We start from the raw sequence: 24967 nt of genomic DNA on the forward strand, positions 1-24967 counted from the left end.
ATTCCACTTAAAGCCCCTTGAAACGCTTGTTCCCTATCTGAAGTGCTTGTGGGTCCCCGCTGTTCTCAGCACTGACATGAGCTAAGAATAACCCCGATGGCATTTATCTTTCCTGCTCCCCTTATGAAATTTTGTTGACTTTAATGAGGTACTCTGTTCGGCTCTTGATTTTCAAAGCATCCCTTCCCTTCTTCCCTTCCCATCCCCCGCCCTCAGCCTGCCACTATTCTTCTTCTTGAAGAAACAAATATTTTTCTCCCCCTCTCTCTGTTCTCTCTCTTTATCAAACTGGCTGCCTTCTGCTCTGCGTTTTCCATTTTTAGCATACCATTTGTTAACTGGAACCGAATACAAGATGTCGAGCTTGCCCTCACTTTGAAAGGTGGGGGGGGAAGGGTGTGTGGTGTTGTTTTTTTCCTCTCCAAGCTGCATGCAGACTCCTTTTTTTTCCTCCTATCCTGCAATCGGAACAAATATGTGTTTGCTTGGAAAGATCTGAGAGATTTGTCTGCCAGCAGCTTACCAGATGCCTTCTGACAATCTTTGCACAGGTCTTTTCCCTCTGGGATTTTCAAGCCAGGCTTTAACTGAGATATTCAAATGGATAGGATAGGATAGGATAGGATAGGATAGGATAGGATAGGATAGGATAGGATAGGATAGGATAGGATAGGATAGGATAGGATAGGATAAGTCAGGACAGGACAGGACAGGACAGGACAGGACAGAATTAGAATTAGAATTAATTAGAATTAGAATTAGAATTAAGGATAGAGATATAATTAAGGTTAGGGATAAGGATAGGGATAGGGATAGGGATAGGGATAGGGATAGGGATAGGGATAGGGATAGGGATAGGGATAGGGATAGGGATGGGACAGAATAGGATAGGATAGGATAGGATAGGATAGGATAGGATAGGATAGGATAGGATAGGATAGGATAGGATAGGATAGGACAGGACAGAACAGAACAGAACAGAATGCAGAAAAATGCAAGATAATAGAACAGAACGGAATGAAATGGAACAGAACAGAACAGAACAGAACAGAACAGAATAGAATTAAGAAATAGAATTGACCTCACCCGATTCCTAAGAGGTCTGTAAGGGGCGTGCATAAGAGTACCAGCGTTCCTACTGTTGCTGTCCTAATGTTCCCTTTGATTGTATCCAATTTGTATGGTTATTTCATGCTTATACTTATATATACTGTTGTGTTTGACAAATAAATATAAAATAAAAATATAGACTAGACTAGACTAGACTAGACTAGACTAGACTAGACTAGACTAGACTAGACTAGACTAGAATAGAATAGAATAGAATAGAATAGAATAGAATAGAATAGAATAGAATAGAATAGAATAGAGATAGAATTTAGGATAGGATAGGATAGGATAGGATAGGATAGGATAGGATAGGATAGGATAGGATAGGATAGGATAGGATAGGATAGGACAGGACAGGACAGGACAGGACAGGACAGAATAGAATGCAGAAAAATGCAAGATAATAGAACAGAACGGAACGGAATGGAACAGAACAGATAGGGATAGGGATAGGGATAGGGATAGGGATGGGACAGAATAGAATAGAATAGAATAGAATAGAATAGAATAGAATAACAGAGTTGGAAGGGACCTTGTAGGTCATCTAGTCCAACTCCCCCGCCCAAGCAGTAGATCCTACATCAAGGGTGTCAAACTCTTTCTTATTGAGGGCCACATCAAGGTTGTGTTTGACCTTGGGGGGCTGGGGTGGGCGTGGCCAGGGTGGACATGGCCAGCTTGACATCACTTGTGTCAGGGGCGCCTGTGGTGGCCTGAGTGCTCTGCCAGCGAAAACGGGCTCCCAAGCTCCGCTTTCAGCTACAACAGCTTCCTGCAACCCTCTACCAGAGAAAACTGCAGAGGGATCATGGGCCGTTTTCGCTGGCAGAGGCACCATGGGCCGGTCCTTTGCTGTTTCCAGGGCAGCCCCGTGGGCCAGAACTAAGCACCCTGTGGACTTGAGTTTAACACCCCTGCCCTACATCATTTCTGACAGATGGCAGTCCAGTCTCTTCTTGAAAGTTTCCAGTGATGAAGCTTCCACAACTTCTGAAAGCAACGTCTGTCCCATTGGTTGATTGTTCTCACTGTCATAAAATTTCTTCTTATTTCTAGGCTGCATCTCTCCTTGAACAGTTTCCATGGGAAATGTCTGGTTGCTGGAGGAATTGGCAGTACAGGCAAATAACAGGGTTTAAGAGTCAAAGGTTAGAGAATAGGCCTCTGCAAACATTCCATCCGGAGATTCGATCCGAGAGTGTAAAGGTAAAGGTAAAGGTTCCCCTCGCATATACGTGCTACTCGTTGCCGACTCTAGGGGAAGGTGCTCATCTCCGTTTCAAAGCTGAAGAGCCAGCGCTGTCCGAAGACGTCTCCATGGTCATGTGGCCAGCATGACTCAATGCCAAAGGCGCATGGAACGCTGTTACCTTCCCACCAAAGGTGGTCCCTATTTTTTCTACTTGCATTTTTACGTGCTTTCGAAACTGGTAGGTTGGCAGAAGCTGGGACAAGTAACGGGGCCCATTACACAGCAGCACTAGGGATTCAAACCGCTGAGCTGCTGACCTTTCGATCGACAAGCTCAATGTCCTAGCCCCTGAGCCACCGCGTCCGAGAGTGATTTGCTTTAAATTAGATTATTGCACTAATGCAGGAATTTGATTCTGATGATCAACTGGAAACAGACATTGTGGAAGGGACCTTGGAGGTCTTCTAGTCCAACCCGCTTCTCAAGCAGGAAACCATATACCAGTTCAGACAAATGGTTGTCCAATCTCTTCTTCGAAACTGAAGATTAGAGAATCTAATCTAATTTACAAACTGATTAGATTCTCAGGTGCGCTGCCGGCCGGTCTTTTAGGATTTGAATTGAACCAGATTGATTATTTATTTATGCCTATTACAGCACTCATATGCTCCTCCAGTCATAAGAATCTGATTTTTAATCAATATTTTTTTTTAAAAAAAAAAATTAAGCAGCAGCTTGGATCAAATTAACTTGGCAGTCTAAACTGGTAGTCAGAGCAGATTTGCACAGTGCTGTTAAACATCTATTGGCACAAATATACTGTGTGAATATCTCGTGAAAAAATATAGCACACTCAGTTCTTTGGGTAAGACAGTGCAGGAACCAGGAAGTTCTCAGTTCAAATGTTATTCATTAGTTCGAGGAGAAGCCGTTTTTTTTCACTAGGGATGACATGATAGCAGTATTCCAATATTTGAGGGGCTGCCACAGAGAAGAGGGAGTCAAGCTATTCTCTAAAGAACCTGAAGGCAGGACAAGAAGCAATGGATGGTAATCAGCGGTGAACTACAAACCGGTTTGCTAGTAGTTTGCTGGCCACGCATGTGCACCAAACATGCACTACATGCGCATACACAGTGTGGACCAAGCATGTGCTGTGTGTGTGCATGCACATGCATGGTACGCACCAAAAAGGAGGCTTGGGAGGGTACGTAGAAGTGAGTGCGGGGGATCAATCTGTGGTGCGCGATTTAGCTTCGCTTGAAAGCAGGATTTCCTACTTTCTGGCCAAGCTAAACCCTGCTGCACAGCTGATCATTGGAAATACCGGTTCAGAGGAATCGGTAGCTTTTTTAAACTACCGGTTCACCCAAACTGATAGCTAACTACCGGTTTGCCCGAACCGGAGCAAACCGGTAGCATTTCACCCCTGATGGAAATTAATCAAGGAGAAAAGCAACCAAGAAACTAAGGAGAAATTTCCTGACAGTTAGAACAACTAATGAGGAATGACTTGCCTCCAGAAGTTCTGGATACTCCAACACTGAAGGTTTTTAAGAAGAGATTGGACAACTATCGGCCCGAAATGGTATGGGTTTCCTGTTTGAGCAGGGTTTTGGACTACAAGACCTCCAAAGTCCCTTCCAACTCTGTTTAAATGTTTAGTCATTATGCTTAGATAAATATACTGTTGTGACCCAGGTTCCCGGACTTGGACTCCTGGAGGACGATGATTCAGAAAGTGAGGAGGAACTGGTAAGGCCTGCTTCCCCTGGGCCCTCTCCCTCCCTGGCACCCACCCAGGAGGAGGAGGAGGGGCTGGCAAGGCCTGATTCCCCCAGGCCTTCTTCTGATTGGGCAACGCCCCAAGAACAATCTTGGCTTGATGCAAGATTGCGCAGACATGACCGGCGCGCACAGCAGAGGAGGCGTTGGCACAAAGTCAAAGAATGATGAGTCACGGATGAGTCACAGGGGCTATAAAGCAGGAGGTGGAACTTCCTGGCTTTTTGTCTTGGACAAAGCAGTGAATTTGCGTGGGCAAACTGTTTCAATGGAGGAAAGAATATATCCGTAAGTAACTCTGACCTTATCTATAATTTCCTAGTTATCTCCAGAGACTTGGCAGGCGCGTGGGTAGACGTGGCCAGAACATCTCTGTGCCAGAGGAATCCAACCTAATCCAGCCATTTATGTAAATAAATTTGAAAAGGAGGCCTTTGACTGACCCTTTGTTGGGAGTATTGGGAGAGGGAAACAGAACATATACATCTAAACACTGTGTAGAAATATAAAAGTAAAGGTAAAGGTTCCCCTCGCACATACATGCTAGTCATTCCCGACTCTAGGGGGCGGTGCTCATCTCTGTTTCTACACAAAGGAGCCAGCACTGTCCAAAGACGTCTCCATGGTCATGTGGCCGGCATGACTAAATGCCAAAGGTGCACGGAATGCTGTTTCCTTCCCACCAAGGTGGTCCCTATTTTTCTACTTGCATTTTTACGTGTTTTCAAACTGCTAGGTTGGCAGAAGCTGGGACAAGTAACGGGAGCTGACTCCAATATCCGGCGCTAGGGATTCGAACCACCGAACTGCCAACCTTTCTGATCGACAAGCTCAGCATCTTAGCCACTGAGCCACCACACCCCCAAGTGTAGAAATATAATAAGAGTCTAAAAACTGGAGTACCTGTTATATCAGTTACTTTCAATCTCTCACTCTGGATAGCCTCCCACAGAAATCTTCCCTTGATTATTAAATCCACGTTTTTCATCCAACCCGTAAAATTTATCTGGTGGACAGTCAAAATGCATTCTGCCACAACTTTTAATGCTCATACCAATGGAGCTTGGAATTGCAAAATGTAGATTTTTCATATCGACTAGACCGCTCAGTGAAACTATGAATATGTGTGGATGTTTCAATGCAAGCTTTTTCTGAGCCACTCTGAAACTGAAAAATGTCCAGACATCGCTAACTGAACACAAATTACAAGGCCAAATAACAAAATAGACAATCAGCATTCAGATCTGATGTAACAGGGTTTCTCCAGAATTATTAAAGAAGCAACCAAAATGCATAAACATCCAAATAATTCAGGGAGGAAGGACATCAGCTGTTAACGATGAGGCTGTGAGCAATTGGCTAGGGGTATTCTGAATGCAAGCAAGGTACAGATATCTTCTGCTAGCTTCGGATCTGCTACAAAGAAACTTAGAACCAAAAAGCTGGAATTGTTTGCATGCAAACCTACATCTTCTTTCTAGCCTTTGAAAACCTCTCTCTGACTAAAGCAACCAAGACGATTAGGGGACTGGAAGCTAAAACATGAAGAATGGTTGCAGGAACTGGGCATGGCTAGTCTAGTGAGAAGGACCAGGGGAGACATGATAACAGTGTTCCAATATTTGAGGGGCTGCCTCAGAGAGGAAGGGGTCAAGTTATTTTCCAAGGCACCTAAAGGCCAGACAAGGAATAATGGATGGAAATTGATCACATACCCACTGATCACTGATCACCGGCTGAATACCACTACTGGATCTAGTGATATAAGGCACCAGGCTAGAAACTGGGAGATAGTGAGTTCCAGTCCTACCTTAAGCACGATAACCAGCTGGGTGATTTTGGGCTGACCATTCTGTCTCATGTTTTGTTGTTGTTGTTGTTTTTGTATAAATGAAGGAGAATGTTCTCCACCATTTTAAGTCAAATCACATTGCCATTAACTCTCTATTGAGTCCGTAACTTTGTATTTGACTCTCATTTTTCTCTTTTTCTCCCTTGCAATCATGCTTCTGAAGGGTAAATCGGATGCAAGTGCTGGTGATTGGTAACTGATTGGTTGATTTTTATCAGTAACACGTTCTAATGCAGCCCTGTATCTCTGATACAGTCAGTGATTAAGGAAAAGTATCACAACTAAAAATAAAGCGGAAATAATAAAAAGATGCCACAGATGATAGCATTGGAGGAAGAAGCTTGGGACCTAAAAATTAAAATGTTTTGGGTTTTTTTACAGTTACCCAAAGCTCTTTATGTTATTGAAACAGGGATGGCAAAGTTAGAGAAGCAAGATCCTAAAGTGGAGAAGTTCACCAGAGATTATCATACAGTTACCAAGGAATTCAACTGTTGTGCCTCGCCCGCCCTCCTCTCCGCAGCCGGGCCCCTCCCATCTCCTGCTATCTGAGCCAGAGACTGATAGTGAAGAAGAATGGCCTGGCATGCCTCCAGCCCCCAGCCCTAGCACCATGCCCGGACAGAATGAGCAAACAAACCTCCCTCCTACAGCGTGTGAGCATGAAGCCAGCCACGAGCTAGAAGTGCCGGCAGCTGAGCAGGAAGATGAAAAGTGGACAGATCCCCGCTTCCGGAGAATGGAGAGGCGACGTCAGCAAAAGGAAGGGAGGGGCAGGCCTGGATAAGTGCTGAGTCATGGAGCCACACCCCATGGCCTATATAAAGGATCTGCTTTTTGGCATTCTTTGAGTCAGGCAAAGTCTCATCTGGTTGCTGAAGTCATACCTTGGATTCCTGCCTGAACTCTGACAGGAATTTGGCAAAGCTGCAGAGGCTTCGTGGCCACGCTTGATACAGACTTCCCAGACCCGGCCATCAGAGGAGGAGTGGGACACGACATCAACTGAAGCTGTTTAGGATAAGAGAATCTCTGTACAAACCTCTTTTGATACGTAAGGTAAAGGTTCCCCTTGCATATATGTGCTAGTCGTTCCTGACTCTAGGAGGCGATGCTCATCTCTGTTTCAAAGTCAAAGAGCCAGCGCTGTTCGAAGACGTCTCCATGGTCATGTGGCTGGCATGACTCAATGCCAGAGGTGCATGGAACACTGTTACCTTCTCACCAAAGGTGGTCCCTATTTTTCTACTTGCATTTTTTACGTGCTTTCAAACTGCTAGGTTGGCAGAAGCTGGGACAAGTAACGGGAGCTCACCCCGTTATGCGGCAGCACTAGGGATTCGAACCGCTGAACTGCCGACCTTTCAATCAACAAGCTCAGCATCTTAGCCTCTGAGCCACTGCGTCCCCCTATTACCTACTATACCTACTAGATACCTACTAGAAGGTAAAATATATACCACATAATAAGAGAAACATTTGTCTACCTCACGGATGCCAAACTCGCGGTGTCGTGTTGCTGTCACATGATTGTATTGCAACATTTTTTTCCTTCGTGGAGCTGGAGTGGGCGTGGCCTGTGCATGATGCATCCGGCCCACTTCAACTGATGCTAAATAAGAAACTTATGTACCTGTTCCAACTTACCTACAAATTCAATTTAAAGCTAGATTTAGCAATGGATCTTGTTTGTAACCCAGGAACTGCCTGTATGGCAAAGATATAAATAGTCACATTCTCTTCAGTTCCGGATCAAAGGATCTAATACTGCTTTTCACTTCAGTTTCTTGGAATATTTTGATTTTATTTTTTATTAGTTTATTTTCTTTATAAATAACTCAAGGCAGCTATCATTTCCAACACCTGTTCCACTTTCTATTTTAAGATGAGAATTGGGCAACCATTTGTCTGAAATGGTACAGGATTTCCTTCCTGAGAAAGGGAGTTGGACTAGAAGACCTCTAAGGTCCCTTCCAACTCTGTTATTCTAATTCTATTTTTCTCACAACAACCCCATGAAGTAGGCTGATCTGAGAAAGAGGGATTGTCCAAAAATCACCCTTCTGGCTTTCTTGAGGCAGGACTAGAATTCCCTGTCTCCTAGTTTTTAGCTTTTAAAGCTGGAAATATACAGTAATTGTAGCAGAACTAATATAATTTGACCTATCTACATATCACCTAGCTTGCACTAAGGACTGAAGTGCATGCTACATCACAGTATAGGTTCTATTTTGGGGCTATATCACTTTATAATGCTGAAATGTTCTTCCCACCTAGACAAACTTCTTGCATGCTGCAAATTCATCAGGAGAGAGAGAGAAAAAAGGACCATGTTAACTTCCCCCCTATAGCAACAATTTTTCCATGTGAAAATGAATGTTGTCTTTCTTCTCTGTTTTTTTAACATAAGATGACATTCAAACCAGACGAGGCATTCACATACTGGACCAAACGTTTCAGCGGCAATGGTGAGCGAGCAAGTGCTGTCCAGCATGCATGTGGCGTCAGAAAACTCAGATAATCACACGCGCCAGAGGTGGGATTTCAGCAGGTTCTGACCAGTTCTGGAGAACCAGTAGCGAAAATTTTGAGTAGTTCGGAGAACCGGTAGTAAAAATTCTGACTGGCCCCGCCCACATCTATTCTCTGCCTCCCAGCTGATTAGGAGGAAATGGAGATTTTATAGTATCCTTCCCCTGGTGTGGGGTGGGAATGGAGATTTTACAGTATCCTTCCCATGCCACTCCCACCAAGTGATGCCACGCCTACTAAGCCACACCCACAGAACCTCTGGTAACATTTTTTGAAACCCACCACTGGCGCGTGCCGTCCACACATGCATGCAACGTCAAACAACACAGCAATTCTCTTACACGTGGCATCAGCACATGTGTGTGACATCAAAAACACAGCGATATAGGACAGGATTGCGCCCAGGCCCCACCCACAAGTCGCCATTACTGATTCGCCTCAACTGATCCAAACTGGTTGAATTCAAGAATTCAATTCAATTCAACCTCTTCAAGACCAACCTTTCTTCAGAGAGATCTAGAAAGCTATCAGCAGACATATTTGGGGCTGATCAAAACCCCACATGTTTGATCAATCCCTAAGGTCACGTTCTCAAATTTATGAGCTGTACAATCTTTACTTGCAAAAAGTCTCTGGAATGTTCTGAATCTTAAACCTTTATGGCTGAGATAACCTAGCTGATCGGGATTTACAGCCATTAATTCAATAAATGAGGTTGAAAAGATAGCGCTGATTTTAAAACCTCTAGCTTTTCGATGGAACTATTTTTCAATCATTTCTCTCCTATAAAGATTGGCACCCGTGTAAACCTAAGCACACGACAAACGTTGTGTGTGTAATAATAACGATGCCAATGAAAACGAGAAGGGTTTTTGCCAACTTTTAGCTCTTTCAAGTTACTGTATACATGGATGATGCTATCCCCTTATGGGGTAAACAGCTTGATGAAAAGTGGAAAAGAAAAAAAAAAGGAGTAAGGAAGAGAAACCAAGCAAATTAAAAGTGTGTGGGTTGTTTTTTTTTTTAAGGAAACTGGCTGCAGAAATGTGTCTATTTTCCATATTTGGAGATGCAGAGGTTCCCCCTAATTTTATTTCAAAAACCTTAAATGTGACATCATAGCAGTGGTGAAATGTAAAATTTGTTACTACCGGTTCTGGCTTGGAGGGGGGGGTAGTGTGACTGGGTGGGCATGGCAACTTTTTTTTTTTTACTTTTAAAAGCATTTTTTCTACAACCTCTTCAGTTGAAGAGGTTGTAAAAAATGCTTTTAAAAGGCTCTGATGATCCCAGCTGAGCTGCACAATCATCAGAGGCCTTTTTTTTTACTTTTAAAAGCATTTTTTCGGCCGAAGAAAAAATGCTTTTAAAAGTAAAAAAAAAAAGGCCTCTGATGATCGCACGGCTCAGCTGGGCATGGGGAGGGGGCAGGGATTTTTGCTACCGGTTCTCTGAACCACCCTCCACCATCACTACTGAATCGGGCGATCCGATTATGCTCTGTAATGCATAATTATGTTGATTGTACAGGTAGTTTTCGACTTACAACAGTTTGTTTAGTGATCAGTTACAATGACGCTAGAAAAAAAGCAATTTATGAACATTTTTCACAGTTGCAACTTTTGCATCATCCCCCTATGCGCCACGGTGGTGCAGTGGTTAGAATGCAGTACTGCAGGCTACTTCTGCTGACTGCCGGCTGACTGCAATTTGGCAGTTCAAATCTCACCAAGCTGACTCAGCTTCCATCCTTCCAAGATGCGTAAAATGAGGGCCCAAATTGTTGGGGGCAATATGCTAACTCTGAAAAACCGCTTAGAGAGGGCTGTAAAGCGCTTAAAGCGGTATATAAGTCTAAGTGCTATTGCTATTTTTTTTTTTTTTGTTTACATTTATACCCCGCCCTTCTCCGAAGACTCAGGGCGGCTTACAATGTATAGGGCAATAGTCTCATTCTATTTGTATATATTTACAAAGTCAACTTATTGCCCCCCCAACAATCTGGGTCCTCATTTTACCTACCTTATAAAGGATGGAAGGCTGAGTCAACCTTGGGCCGGGCTCGAACCTGCAGTAATTGCAGGCTTTGTGTTCTTAATAACAGGCCTTACCAGGCAGAGCTAAACCGGCCCTATTGCTATGACCATGTGATCAAAATTCAGATACTTGGCAACTGATTCATATTTATGACGGTGGAAGTGCCCTGTGATCGCTTGATAACCTTCGGACAAGCAAAGTCAATGGGGAAGCCAGATTCACTTAACAACCAGTTTACTGACTCATCAACTGCAGTGATTCACTTAACAACTGGGGCAAGGAAGGTCATAAAATGGAATTAAACTCACTTAGCAAACGTCTCTCTTAACAACAGAAATGTTGAGCTCAAATTATGCTCGAAAGTCAAAGACTACCTGTGTAGAAATTTCCACCATTATCACATTAATAATCTTATATATATATATGTATGTATATGTGTATAGGTCTTTGGTTGTTCGGGTTTTCTCCCGCGTAAAATTGGAAGTGTCTTGGCGACGTTTCGACGAAGTCTCATTCGTCATCTTCAGGCTTCAGCTTCGTGCTTCTGTGAGCAATGTGTGATCGCAGCTGTTTCTTCCTTTTAACATATTCCTTTTGTATATGTGTGTATATATATGTGTGTGTGTGTGTGTATAATTTGAATAATCTTTGACACTGTTGCAATGTCTTTTTGAGAGGCCTGAGAATAATTTCTTGCTGAACTAAATTCACTTTTAGATCATGAGAAACATTTCTAACATTCATTAAAACCTGATGGCATATATTAATATAGGGGACCCTAGTTCTCAATTTCCCAATTTCTATGAAATAGATTTTTCATTTTTTTAAAAAAAACCGTTAATCATAATTAAATGACAATTTAAGTAAAGCTCTTCTCTAATACAATCAACACCTTTGAGTTTCGATGGTCATGAGGACGTTGAAGGCAAACAATGTGTGGTTGTTTTAATTATAAGTGTTATTAACACCAAACTTTGCGGTGGGGTCCATTCTAATACTAAATTTAAAAGGCTGTATCAAAGAGATAGGGATGCAGTGGCTCAGTGGCTAAGATCCTGAGCTTTTCGATCGGAAGGTCGGCAGTTCAGCGGTTCGAATCCCTAGCGCCGCGTAATGGGATGAGCTCCCGTTACTTGTCCCAGCTTCTGCCAACCTAGCAGTTTGAAAGTACATAAAAAATGCAAGTAGAAAACTAGGGACCACTTTTCATGGGAAGGTAACAGCATTCCGTGCACCTTTGGCGTTGAGTCATGCCGGCCACATGACCACGGAGACGTCTTCGGACAGCGCTGGCTCTTCGGCTTTGAAACGGAGTTCCCCCTAGAGTCGGGAACGACTAGCACAAATGTGCGAGGGGAACCTTTACCTTTTCAAAAATGAGCACAACATTTTGAGCTTTTGAGCACAACAAAAACCAAAAGTAGGATAGTATGCACATTTTAAAAGTTACTTTAAATCAGGGGAAGATGCATTAGAAGCTTGTGTGTGGGTTAACTGGGCCGGAGTAGCTCACGAGGTAAGACGCTGGGCCTGTGCTCTGCTGAGGTGGGCAGCTTGGCGGCTCGATTCCTGTGAGCGAATAAGCTGCATAGGGACAAGAAAGGAGTCTCCTTCAAATGCCTACCAGCATTCAGGAATCCCGCGGGTAAAGATAACACTGCCCAAAAAATTCCTTTCACAGAGGCAGCCAGCCACCTCGGTGATCCCTGGCCAACACGTGCCATACGCTTTTTAAAAATATGTGTTTGTGAAGCCCCTGTTGTGCTCTTTATTATTGTGGTTGTTTTTCATTCCGGGCTGTTATGTGTAACTGTCGTATTTTTAATGGTTTCAACTGTATAATTCTAAGTTACCTAGTTTTTTGAAATGGGTGGCCACAGTATTATTTACAGTATATATATCTGCCTGCCTGCCTGCCTGTCTAGCTACAGTATCTATCTGTATCTCTGTATCATCTTCTATCTATCTATCTACAGTATCTATCTATCTATCTATCTATCTATCTATCTATCTATCTATCTATCTATCTATCTATCTATCATCTATCTATCTACCTATCTCAGGGATGAAATCCAGCAGGTTCTGACAGATTCTGGAGAATTGATAGTGGAAATTTTGAGTAGTTCTGAGAACTGGCAAATACCACCTCTGGCTGGTCCCAGAGTGGGGAGGGAATGGGGATTTTGCAGTATCCTTCCCCTGCCATGCCCACCAAGCCACGCCCACCAAATTGGTAGTAAAAAAAATTGGATTTCACCACTGATCCATCTATCTACTGTATCTATCTATATATCTATCTACAATATCTATCTATATCTTTGTATCGTCTGTCTGTCTGTCTGTCTGTCTACTGTATATATCTATCTGCAATATCTATCTATCTATCTATCTATCTATCTATCTATCATCTATCCATCCATCCATCCATCCATCCATCCATCTACAGTATCTATCTATCTATCTATCTATCTATCTATCTATCTATCTATCTATCTATCTATCATTTGTCATATTTCTTAACCACTCATCTCCCTAGGAGATTAATTATATTTTATTACCGGTATGAATATTAATGATACTATAATAATGACATTATTAGATATTGCTAATGAAATGCTTGGGAAATGTTGTAGTTTTGTTTTTAAAAAAAAATCTATTTCCCCAATATACATATAGACACACACACACACACGCACACCCCCAACTAAAAAATGCTGCCTTATTAATATGAATAATAACGCTAACCAGACTTTTGCAATTTTTCCCCACCCGCACCAGCCTCCGTATCACTGTCTCACTTTTCATATCGCGAGTTCTGCCTTGTATGTCAGGCAAAAGATTCCTTTGAATGCATTCTCTCAAACAAGACCTAACATTTTTCTTCGTGCAATCTGTCCACTGGGATTACGTGTGGGGGAGGGTGTAAGCCTAACTCAGCTGGAACCCCAGAATATGTGACACAGCGATCACTTTCAAGCTGTGCTCCAGAAAGAACTTTGGAAGCTTAGCAGGGATTCCTTAAGGTGTCGTGTCCCACTGCTCCGCTGATGACCGGGTCAGGGAAATCCGAATCAGGCGTGCCTCTGCAGCTCTGCCAAAATCCTAGCAAAGTTCTCAAGGCAGGCAGGAGACCAGAAAGTGACTTCAGCAAGATATGTTAGACTTTGCCTGACTCAGAGAATGCCAGAAAGCAGATCCTTTATATAGGCCATGGGGTGTGGCTCCATGACTCAGCACTTATCCAGGCCTGCCCCTCCCTTCCTTCTGTCGCCGCTGCCTATCAATTCTTCTGAAGCGAGGATCTCTCCAGGCTCCAGCTGTTGGTAATTGACCTTCCTCAGGCTCACATGCTGTGAGGGAGGGGGAGGGGTCTAGTTGCTCCGTTTGCCTGGGCATGGAACCAGAGCTGGGGGCTGGAGGTACTTCTTCCTCCTCAGCCTGTCTGGGCATGGAGCCAGGGCTGGGGCCGGGAGGCATACTAGAACATTCCTCAGCATTCGGAAGCAGATAAGAAGGCCCCGGCTGCAGTGAAAGCGGGCGAGACACAACATAAGGAGAAGATCAGAAATGGTTGGCAAAGCTCCTTTAGCGTAACAGTTTGTCTGCTACTCGCTTAACGATCTTTCTTTTCTTTTCTTTTTTAATTTATTTTCGTCAAGTATGCATTAGATAACAGATACAAGTATAAACATGATTATGAACACAGGATAAGGATACGAATAAATGAGGGACAGTAGGACAGGGACGGTAGCAGTGGTGGGATTCAGCCAGTTCGCACCACTTCGGGAGAACCGGTTGTTAACTTTCTGAGCAGTTTGGTGAACTGGTTGTTGGAAGAATCATTAGGGCAGAGAACCGGTTGTTAAATTATTTGAATCCCACCACTGCACGGTAGGCAGGTTGGTGCATTTATGCATGCCCCTTACAGATCTCTTAGAAATGGGATGAGGTCCACGGTGGACAGTCTAAGGTTAAACTTTTGAAAGTTTGGGGAAGAAACCACAGAGTCAGGTAGTGCATTCCAGGCATTGACTACTCTATTACTGAAGTTGTATTTTCTGCAGTCAAGTTTGAAGAGGTTTACCTTAAATTTGTATCTATTGTGTGCTCTTGTATTGTTGCGGTTGAAGCAGAAGTAGTGATTGACAGGTAGCCGATGATTTTATGTACTACACTTAGGTCTGACCGAAGACAGTGAAGTTCTAAGTTGTCTAAGCCCAAAATTTCAAGCCTCATGGGATAAGGTATTCTGTTGCGAGCAGAAGAGTGGAGGACTCTTCTCGTGAAATATCACTGGACTCACTCAATTGTATCAATGTCCGATATGCAGTGCGGGTTCCAGGCAGATGAGCTGTATTCAAGAATTGGTCTAGCAAAGGTTTTGTATGCCCTAGCTTGCAATACAATATTACCGGAGAAGAAGCTACACAAGATTAGGTTAACAACTCTTAATGCCTTTTTGGCAATGCTGTTACAGTGAGCTCTGGTGCTTAGATCGTTTGAGATGATCTTCCTTCACAACAGGAAACCTCAAGGGAGGGTTGACTGTGTTCCAGAGCAGGGGTCTTCAACCGTGGCAACTTTAAGACTTGTGGACTTCAACTCCCAGAGTTCCTCAGCCAGCAAAGTAGGCTGAGGAACTCTGGAAGTTGAAGTCCACAAGTCTTAAAGTTGCCAAGATTGGAGACCCCTGTTCCAGAGTGCATTTATATTTCCAGGGATTAACATCAAGGACTAACAAACCTGGACACCTCTCTGCATGAAAAAGACCAGTTTTGGAACAAATTTTTGGATTTGTATCAGCTGAGCTATCAAGAGATTGACCTGGTTCTAGATCTGGAAAAAAACAACCATGTGAAATGATCACATAGATCAAAATTCATTCTGAAGGGACCTTATTAGCTGATTGTTGTATTAATTATCCCCCCAAAAGATGCAACAGCAACCCAGACATCATCCTTGCCATCCAAGGAGCAGCAAGATCCCAGATGCATGATATTTCAATCAATCAGCATAGAACTTGGAGGTCTTCTAGTCTAAGCCCCTGCTCAAGCAGGAGACCTTGTACAATTTGAGATGAGTGGCTGTCTAGTCTCTTCTTAAAAACCTCCAGTGGTGGCACACCCACAACCTCTGAAGGCAAGTGACAAAGGTGCTTTTTCAGGAGGCAACTGGTCTGTCTTGTTTTTCTTTGAAGAGGTTTTGCTTCTCATCCGAGAAAGATCTTCAAAGAAAAACCAGAAAGTCCAGTTGCCTCTTGAAAAAGCATCTTTGGGACAACCATGACTTGGATGACTGAGAATCTCCGTAGATATTCTGCTGCTGTATCACATTGTTGAAGCAGAATTTAACTTGTGGCTTTTTAATGGCACATACCCAGTGGTGGGATTCAGCCAGTTCGCACCACTTCGGTAGAACCAGTTGTTAACTTTCTGAGCAGTTTGGCAAACTGGTTGATGGAAGAAATCATTAGGGCAGAGAACCGGTTGTTAAATTCCTTGAATCCCACCACTGCACATACCTGATGGCCTGGCATTCCAGGAAGGAAGGGAGGGAGGGAAGGAAGGGGGAGAGAGAGAGAGAGAAAGAGAGAGAAGGAAGGAAGAAAGGAAGGAAGGAAGGAAGGAAGGAAGGAAGGAAAGAAAGAAAGAAAGAAAGAAAGAAAGAAAGAAAGAAAGAAAGAAAGAAAGAAAGAAAGAAAGAAAGAAATCTACTTGGAAGTTAAACACATTAGTACTCCAAACAGCTTGATATTTACCTGCTCAAAACTGGAATGCTTCAAAGAGACATTTGCACAAACAATTAGAGATTATATTGCAATAATTTGGCACTGCAATCTGTTCACTCAGCACATGGCTGGTGCTCAGATTTTTTTTAAATGGAAAAATATATATTTTTTAAAAATTTTGATTCTTTACATACTGTAAGCAGTGATCCAGCTGTCCCTGTTTAGCAGCAACCAGCTTAATTGGTTTTCTCTCTCTTTTTGCCTCAGTTAGTAATCTATTAAACTTTGCTGCCCACAGGATTCCTTCACATTATTCTGCAATATCAATTGCCATTTAATAAGAGAAAATAAATATGCCTGCTCTGTTTGTCATGAAAACTCTAAGCCATACCTCTTTCACAATCATGTTATTTACTTACAAAAAGAAAAATGCAGTTTTTTCTTCTAAATTTCACCTGCCTTTAACTTCACTCTGCCGTTTCTCGTTACTCACCGTTCCTTGCCATTTGTGCATTCATATCTCATGTTATGATATATTTATTAAATATTGAATGTATACTTTAATCATCGATAGATGGAGATATTTAAAAAAAATCATCATCAGATAAATAAAGAAATCGTAGATTTGTAAATTCAAATTATCTCTCCCTGTACTAAATATTTCATGATATATGACACTGGAATCAATAATTTAATGAATGTCCAACTATGTATGCTTTGAAAAGGGTTCAGAATCAATGCTTTCAGAGTTTCCTGAGCCCAGCAACTTCCTGCTGTTCACTAATTTATTCAATTATTTATTGACAAAGGATATTGCCAAATGCAGAATACCTCCAGAAATTAACAATGTCAGTTAAAATGTCCACTGTAAAGAAAGCAATTATAAAAATAGAATCCAAAGATTTAAAAAACATAGACGAAGAAAAAAATAACCCTACAGGTGGCATAAAGGAATTCTCTGGCTGTAAAAATGAAAAGGGATATTTCCAAACTATTGCAGGACAGGGACAGATGGACATTTTTGGTTTCACTAAAAAAAGCGGTCAGCATCTTTAGCATTAAGTCAACACGCCAAGAGAAGAGTAAATTGGGAGGCTCTGTCTTAAGAGTTGATTCATTGATTATGTTGTCAGCGTTCCAAGTTTAAACCCATAGCAAACAAAACTCGGAAGCAGGTAGATTCCTCAAAGAACACAATTCTGGTTTGCTGGAAAGCTACTAAAGAAGGAACTAATCTAACTTCCAGTAGAAGCAGCAGTATCTGCAGAGGGTTAAAAAGAAGTCATAAAGATCCCAGCAGAGCGTGGTCAAAAACCTTCTTTTCTGTATTTGAGTGCAACACCAACACATGTAGACAATGGGTAGGGCTTCAAGCATGCCTTCTATCTATCCGACAACCATTTTCTTTTTGCAACACTGTAATCCCTTGTTTTCAGGGTGGAGTCAGAACAAGTGAATGGAGTTGAGCATTTACTGGTCAGATGCCCTTCCTGGTGCCTATGTGAAGTTCACAGCAGATATTTTCTCTTTGGGCCTGTTAGAGAAATGTCTCTCACTGCCTAGGATTGAACTCTCAACTTTCCGAGTGAGAAGCAAGCATCTTCCCCTCTAGGCCACCACGCTGCATGGCCAGCTCAACACTACTCATGTCGGTGACCCAAGTGCTCTGCCAGTGAAAACGGGCTCCCGAGCTCCGTTTTCATCCGCGACGGCCTCCTGCAACCCTCTGCCAGTGAAAACGGAGCTCAGGCAGGCTCTTTCCAGGTAGGCCCCACAGGCCAGATCTGGCCGCCGGGCCTTGAGTTTGACACCTCTGGCTTAGAGGTTAATACAACTATCTAATATCCAAGTAGCCCGGGTTCGAATCCTAGAAGGGTATGGCTAGCTGATGAGAACTAAATAGCTTGAAATAGATTTATACTAGTCTCCCTTTATTTCTTTGTCAGTAAAACATAAATTCAACAGTTCAATAAGATGTTTACCACTCCTCGGCCACTATTGTGCTTTCCACAGCTGTTTACAAATCACAAATAGCTGTTCATCACCAATATCTTGTACTAGTTTTAAAAAAGTTTGGCCAGTAATTTATCGACTGCTGTAGCTTTGTTGTTAGCAATATTTTCTAAGGCTCATTTAACTTCACTTTCTGAAAATGTCTCTCTTTAGTTCAGCGCTCACCCCTTTATAGGTATCATCAATTTTGGAAGATTTTGGTATAGTTGTATAGCCTCTTTACACCATCTATTCTTTACAATTTAATTCTCCAATAATCTTATGTCTTCTTTGTCTTTTGTTCTGTTTATCTCCACGTTTGTCCTGATTTCTGTACTTTTCTTAACTCGCATGTTCTCCCCAATGGATTGTAATGTTTAATTTATGTCCATTGCTTATTTAGTTGTAACTACTTTTTCTCCTTGTGTTTTTCTCTGGAACACAGCACTTCCTTGTGCAAATATTTCTGTCTTTTACTCTTGCTTTCTGCTTGTCTTCAGCTATTCGCTTCACCTTGTCTTGCTCTTAGCATTATGGAATCTGTTTGTTTGCTTCATCTGTAATTATATCACTAATTTTAGTCCATTAAGCCAATAAATATATTCTTTATCTTAACCAGAAAATCAAATGGAACACTGCTGAGATCATATCTTCTTGGCCTGGTTATTTTTTTAATAAGGACTTTTTCTAATGATTGCTTCTGTGTATTGGTTTTTTTTATTTGATTGTTGTAGGCCACCCAGAATCCAGAGATGGACAGCTATTGTGTTTCCCCAAAAATAAGACCCTGTCTTATATTTTTTTGAACCCTGAAATAAGCGCTTGGCCTTATTGTCATATGCTCAAAAGCTCGATTGGGCTTATTATCACCGAATGTCTTATTTTGGGGGGAACAGGATAGATAGATAGATGATAGATAGATAGATAGATAGATAGATAGATAGATAGACAGACAGACAGACAGACAGACAGACAGACAGACAGACAGACAGACACAGACAGACAGACAGATAATAAAAAGAGATAGATACCTAGATAGATACCTAGATAGATAGATAGATAGATAGATAGATAGATAGATAGACAGACAGACAGACAGACAGACAGACAGACAGACAGACAGACAGACCGATAATAAAAAGAGATAGATAGCTAGATAGATGATAGATAGATAGATAGATAGATAGATAGATAGATAGATAGATAGATAGATAGATAGATAGATAGATACCCCAAAAATAAGACCCTGTCTTATATTTTTTTTTTGAACCCTGAAATAAGCACTTGGTCTTATTGCCATGCCCAATTGGGCTCATTATCAGGGGATGTCTTATTTTGGAGGAAACAGGGTACATAAATGCAATTCATCAATAAAGTAATAAATAAATTGTATTTCTTCTTTTTTAGGGTAAGTTGTAATTTTGCAAAGAATTCTTGAGCAGAAACTCAGCACCAATGTTTTTTGTTTTTTTTTTTTTGTTTATTTAGTAGGGCTGTAATATGGTAAGGGCCTCTGGTGGCTCAGACTGCTAAGACTGTTATTAGTCTGTTATTAACACAGCTGCTTGCAATTACTGCAGGTTCAAGCCCCACCTGGCCCAAGGTTGATTCAGCCTCAGCCTTGACTCAGCCTTCCATCCTTTATAAGGTAGGTAAAATGAGGACCCAGATTGTTGGGGGCAATAAGTTGACTTTGTATATAATATACAAATGGATGAAGACTATTGCTTAACATAATCTAAGCTGCCCTGAGTCTTCGGAGAAGGGCGGGATATAAATGCAAATTAAAAAAAAAAGAGGAGAGAAGAACTAAGGGGAAATTTCCTGACAGTTAGAACAATTAATCAGTGGAACAACTTGCCTCCAGAGGCTGTGAAATGCTCCAACACTGGAAGTTTTTAAGAAGAGGTTGGATAACCATTTGTCTGAAGTGGTATAGGGTTTCCTGCCTAGGCAGGGGGGTTGGAGTAGAAGACCTCCAAGGTCCCCTCCAACTCTGTTATTCTATATTCTATTATACTATTATCCTTCTCATATTTTCTACTATTTACTCCTATTGGGGTGTTATGTTTATACAGGAAGTCCTCGGCTTACGACCACAATGGAGCCCAAAATTTCTTTTGTTAAGTGAGACATTTGTTAAGTGAGTTTTGCCCCATTTTATGACTTTTCTTGCCTTGGCTGTTAAGTTGAGAAGTTAGTAACCTGGTTGCTAAGTGAATCTGGCTTCCTCATTGACTTGGCTTGTCAAAAGATCGTAAAAGGGGATCACATGACCCTTGGACACAGGAAAAGTCATGAAGATGAGTCAGCTGCCAAGCATCTGGATTTTGATCACATGATCATAGGGAGGCTGCGAAGGTCGTAACTATGAAAAACGGTCATAACTCACATTTTTCAGTGCCGTTGTAACTTTGAACAGTCACTAAACAGACGGTATTACTTTGTTGTTTGTATGTACAGTGAGAGCTTCTGCATCGGAGACAAATTCCTTGTGTGTCCAATCATACTTGATCAATAAAGAATATTCTATTCTGCTCCATTCCGTTCCATTCCGTTCCATTCCGTTCCATTCCATTCTATTCTATTCTATTCTATTCTATTCTACATTTTTTCTGCATTCTGATATATTGTTCTGTTCTGTTTCGTTCCTTTCCATTTGATTCCATTTCATTCCATTCCATTTGATTCCATTCCATTCCATTCTATTTTACATTTTTTCTGCATTCCGCTGTTCTGTTCTATTCTATTCTGTTCTGTTCTGTTCCATTCTGTTCTGTTCCATTCCATTCTATTCAACTCTACTCTACTCTACTCTACTCTACTCTACAGTAGTCTATTCTTTGTTTTCACTGAATAAATAGAAATTCTCCATCTACCTTTTTAGACTGTATAAACAGTTTGATTTTGGCGTGGTCTAACTGGTGATGTTCATGTATCCAGGGTCTTTTAGGTTGTCAAAATAAAGTGTTTGCTATAAACATATACTTTTCTTGGCTGAACCCTATTAATCTGTTTCCTGCTTCATCAAGGCCATTTTCCCATTATTCCAAATGCTATTTTACTTCAAACTTTAGATTTTAATCTCCCGTAATGAGTGTAATGTCCTTTGTATGAGAGGCTGCATGGCATTGTTCATGAGTTCAACTCCTACTTCCTCTGCATTTGTGCTTGGAGAATAGATCTGAACGATTGCAGTGTTGATTGGCTTGCCTTGGATGTAAATTTAGATAAGTTCTACCCGAGTACTGACTTTATTACCCTTTTGTTAATAATGACAGCTATCACATTTCTTCTGCAATTTCCTTGTCCATAGTAGGAGTTCCGATGTTTCTCTGATATGAAGTGACCCATTCCAATCCATTCCAATGTAGTAATTTCCAGAATGTCAAATTTGGTCTTGACATTTCAGCTCTAACAAGTTTGTCTTGGCTCATGGTTTTGACATTTCATATACTTTTTTTTTTTTTTGCATCTCACAGGCCTGCTCATTTTTCATAGGCCTTTTCGGTCATAATTCAAGACTGGACGTGGGACAAAAATTACATTGGTCACACAGGTGTGTGATTTTTGCTAGAACCTCAGTGGGGGAACATGTCCCTTCTAGATCATTTTGGAGCTCTCCAGGGTTCCATGATGTCCATCTTGGATTGCCTTCAATGATTGAGATTAATGAGACACCATTCTGCAGAAGGTTCATTTCTTCCCTAAGTATCGTATCAGGTACAGAGGTGAAAAGCTACTGGTTCAGACCGGTTCTCCCGAACCGGTAGTAAAAAAATGCTATCAGTTCGGGCGAATCGGTATTTCTGACGATCAGCTGAGCGACGATCAGCTGTGATGCACGATTTATATTAGCTAGAATCATTGGATTTCCTGCTTCCTAGCTAATCTAAATCACATGGCACAGCGGAATTCCCCCCCCTCGCTGTTCTACTTACCTTTGCAGACTCGGAAACCTTCAAAATGTTCCTTTTTTAGTGCTGCACAGGCGCACCACAGGCGCGCCACAGGTGTGCATGCACACTCAAAGCACACACTCGGTAGCAGATTCACAGAACCAGTAGCAGACTTCAGAGGATTTCACTATTGATCAGGTAGTTATCTAAAGATTACATTAAATTATTAAAGATTAAATTAAATTATCTAAAGACTACATTATATCTTGCATTGTTGGGGCACTATAAAAAATTCTAATGTCTTCAAGAATTCTACTTTGCTTTACTTCCTTTCCTTCATTGCATCTATCCTGCAAATATGTCCCTTATCCTTTTGTGATGAATTTCAATCTTGGTCCAGAGAAAATATAGGGGCGTGATGGCTCAGCGGTTAAAGACACTGAGTTTGTCAGCTGAAGAGACCCGAAACCTGAACTCCGCACAATGGGGTGGGCTCTAGTTACTTGCCCCATATCCTGTCCACCTAGCAGTTCAAAAGCATGAAAATGCAAGTAGATAAATAAAAACTCGGTGTACCGACTTCCGGTTTGGCCCCACCTTTCTCGCTGGGTACCTAACTTAAGGCACTCCGCACTGGATATCGTAAAAGCCGGTGAAAACAGCGAAAAACAGCTGTTCCCGGCTTCGATTTCTCTCTCTGGTTGAAAGAGAGAGGATAGAGCTGCAGGGGGGAGTGGTAGATTCCCCTAGGGGCTTTGTTTTTCTTATGCAAAGTCCCGAAGGGTTTGAATCCCATTGAAATCCTGCTATCTCCGGTCTTCAGTGCGCGCCTGCAAAAGCAGGAAAAGAGGAAGGTGTCAACCTCTGCTCAAATGATTTCTTTTTGTGGATTTCTATATGCAGACGGAAGAAGCACGAGTGAACAATTATTGGATTGCAAGTATTTTTGATTTCCTGACTTCCACCTTTTAAAAAGAGAAACTTTTTTTTTCCCTTGCTTCAACTGATTGTTTAAAATGGCGTTTGAGGAAGTGAAAGTAAAGAGCAAGCTGCATAATTAAGAAGCTGGGAAACACTATTTGTGGATTGTAATGAATTGAGCTCTCCTATACTTAAAGGAAAAAAGGCGTTTATTTGCTGAGAATGTGAAAGTGAATGGAGATTTTATCTTATTGTGTTGGACTGTGGATTGTTGGATTATATTAGTTTGTTTAAGTATTTCATAAGGGGATTCTCCGTAAGAACTTCGCCATGAAGGTTCATTCAGAAGAATGGATTCGTGACTTTATACAGGATTATACAGAAAGAATGTATTTAATTATTCAAAAATACGAATTGATACAAAATGGGGATGTTTTTGATGAGAGCTTGGAGGAAATTAACCAGTGTAATCAGTATTTGGATGGAATGGAGGTACAAACAAAAATGGATAAAAATGAAGATATGATCATGAATAAACAAGATGATCTAAGTTTAGATGAAATGCCTGAATCTGTGTTACAAGAGGCTGTCTCTCGAACTGGAAAAATTCACAGGATTAATGCTTTCCAAGAGTTTTCTTTCTGGACTGATGGAATATACAGCAGTAACTTGTGGATTGTTGGACATAAGGAACTATCAGGAAATATTGTGATTGACTTTTTAAAAGGAGTAATGAAAGAAAGACAGAGACTAATGCATCAAATAAAATGGCAAGAGATAAAAGTATTATCCTTGAAAGAATCTTTTTTTGAAATATTAACAGATAAAAACATTAGCGTCCCTGAAAGACTTTATGTGAGAAAGATCTGGAAGATATAGGTTGATTACATGTTTCACATCTATCATAAAAGACTAAATATTTGGATTTATATTGGATTTTGAATATAAAGTTGAGATACTGTAATTTTTTGTATTCAAATTATATAATGTGTTCTACTGAATTGCAAATAGAATATTTTTGAAAGATCTTATGTAAGAAAGATTTGGGGGGGAAATTATATGTTTATAGAAGCTATAAGGGAGATATTCTCTGAATTGGATTGGACTTTTACGCATTAGCTGGCTTTAAATACTTTAGGATTAATTTGTTCTACTGATTTATATATTTTATTATTGTTAATTGTTAAATTAACAATTTTAATTAATTAATTAATTTTATTATTATTTTTGGAGGATTTTGGTTTTGTAAGGAGGAAGTCAGAGTTAGAGAGGGAAAATTGGTATAATAGTTTTGGGGATTTTTTTTTAGCATATGTTTGTTTTATTTTTAACTATACCTTGTGTTTCTTCCGGAAAGTCAGGGGGGAGGGGGGAGGGGGGTTTGTGAAGGGAGGAGGGATGGGGGTTGGGGGAAAGGGGGGGGAAATTTTTTGTAAAACTTTTTGAATAAAAAAAAAAAAAGAACTCGGTGTACCTCGGCATACAGTCATGTTGGCCATATCTCTTCTTTAATGACCCTGTAATCCCTTACATGGAGGTGGAGTTGGGGAAACTGAATGGAGCTGAGTGTTCACTGGCTGGATGCCCTTCCTGTTGCCAATGCAGAGTTCGCAGCAGATTGTGCCCAGACAAAGAAATATCTGCCACTACCTAGGATCAAACTCACAGCCTCCTGATTGTTCAAGATTAATCATGTTGCCATATCACCATGGAAATATCTTTGGACAATGCCAGCACCCTTAACCAAGAAACAGTGATGAGCACAATGCCCTAGAGTTGGACACAACTGATAGGAAAACTTTTACCTTTTACAGAGAAAATATTAGAGATATATTTGAAAGGGATGCTAACAAGGAGGCTACTGCACTGTCAACATCCAAATGTTCATATTTTCATTGTGAACAAGCAAAAAAGTCTCT

The sequence above is a fragment of the Ahaetulla prasina genome, chromosome 5 (assembly GCF_028640845.1).
Source record: "Ahaetulla prasina isolate Xishuangbanna chromosome 5, ASM2864084v1, whole genome shotgun sequence".
NCBI classification, from domain to species: Eukaryota; Metazoa; Chordata; class Lepidosauria; order Squamata; family Colubridae; genus Ahaetulla; species Ahaetulla prasina.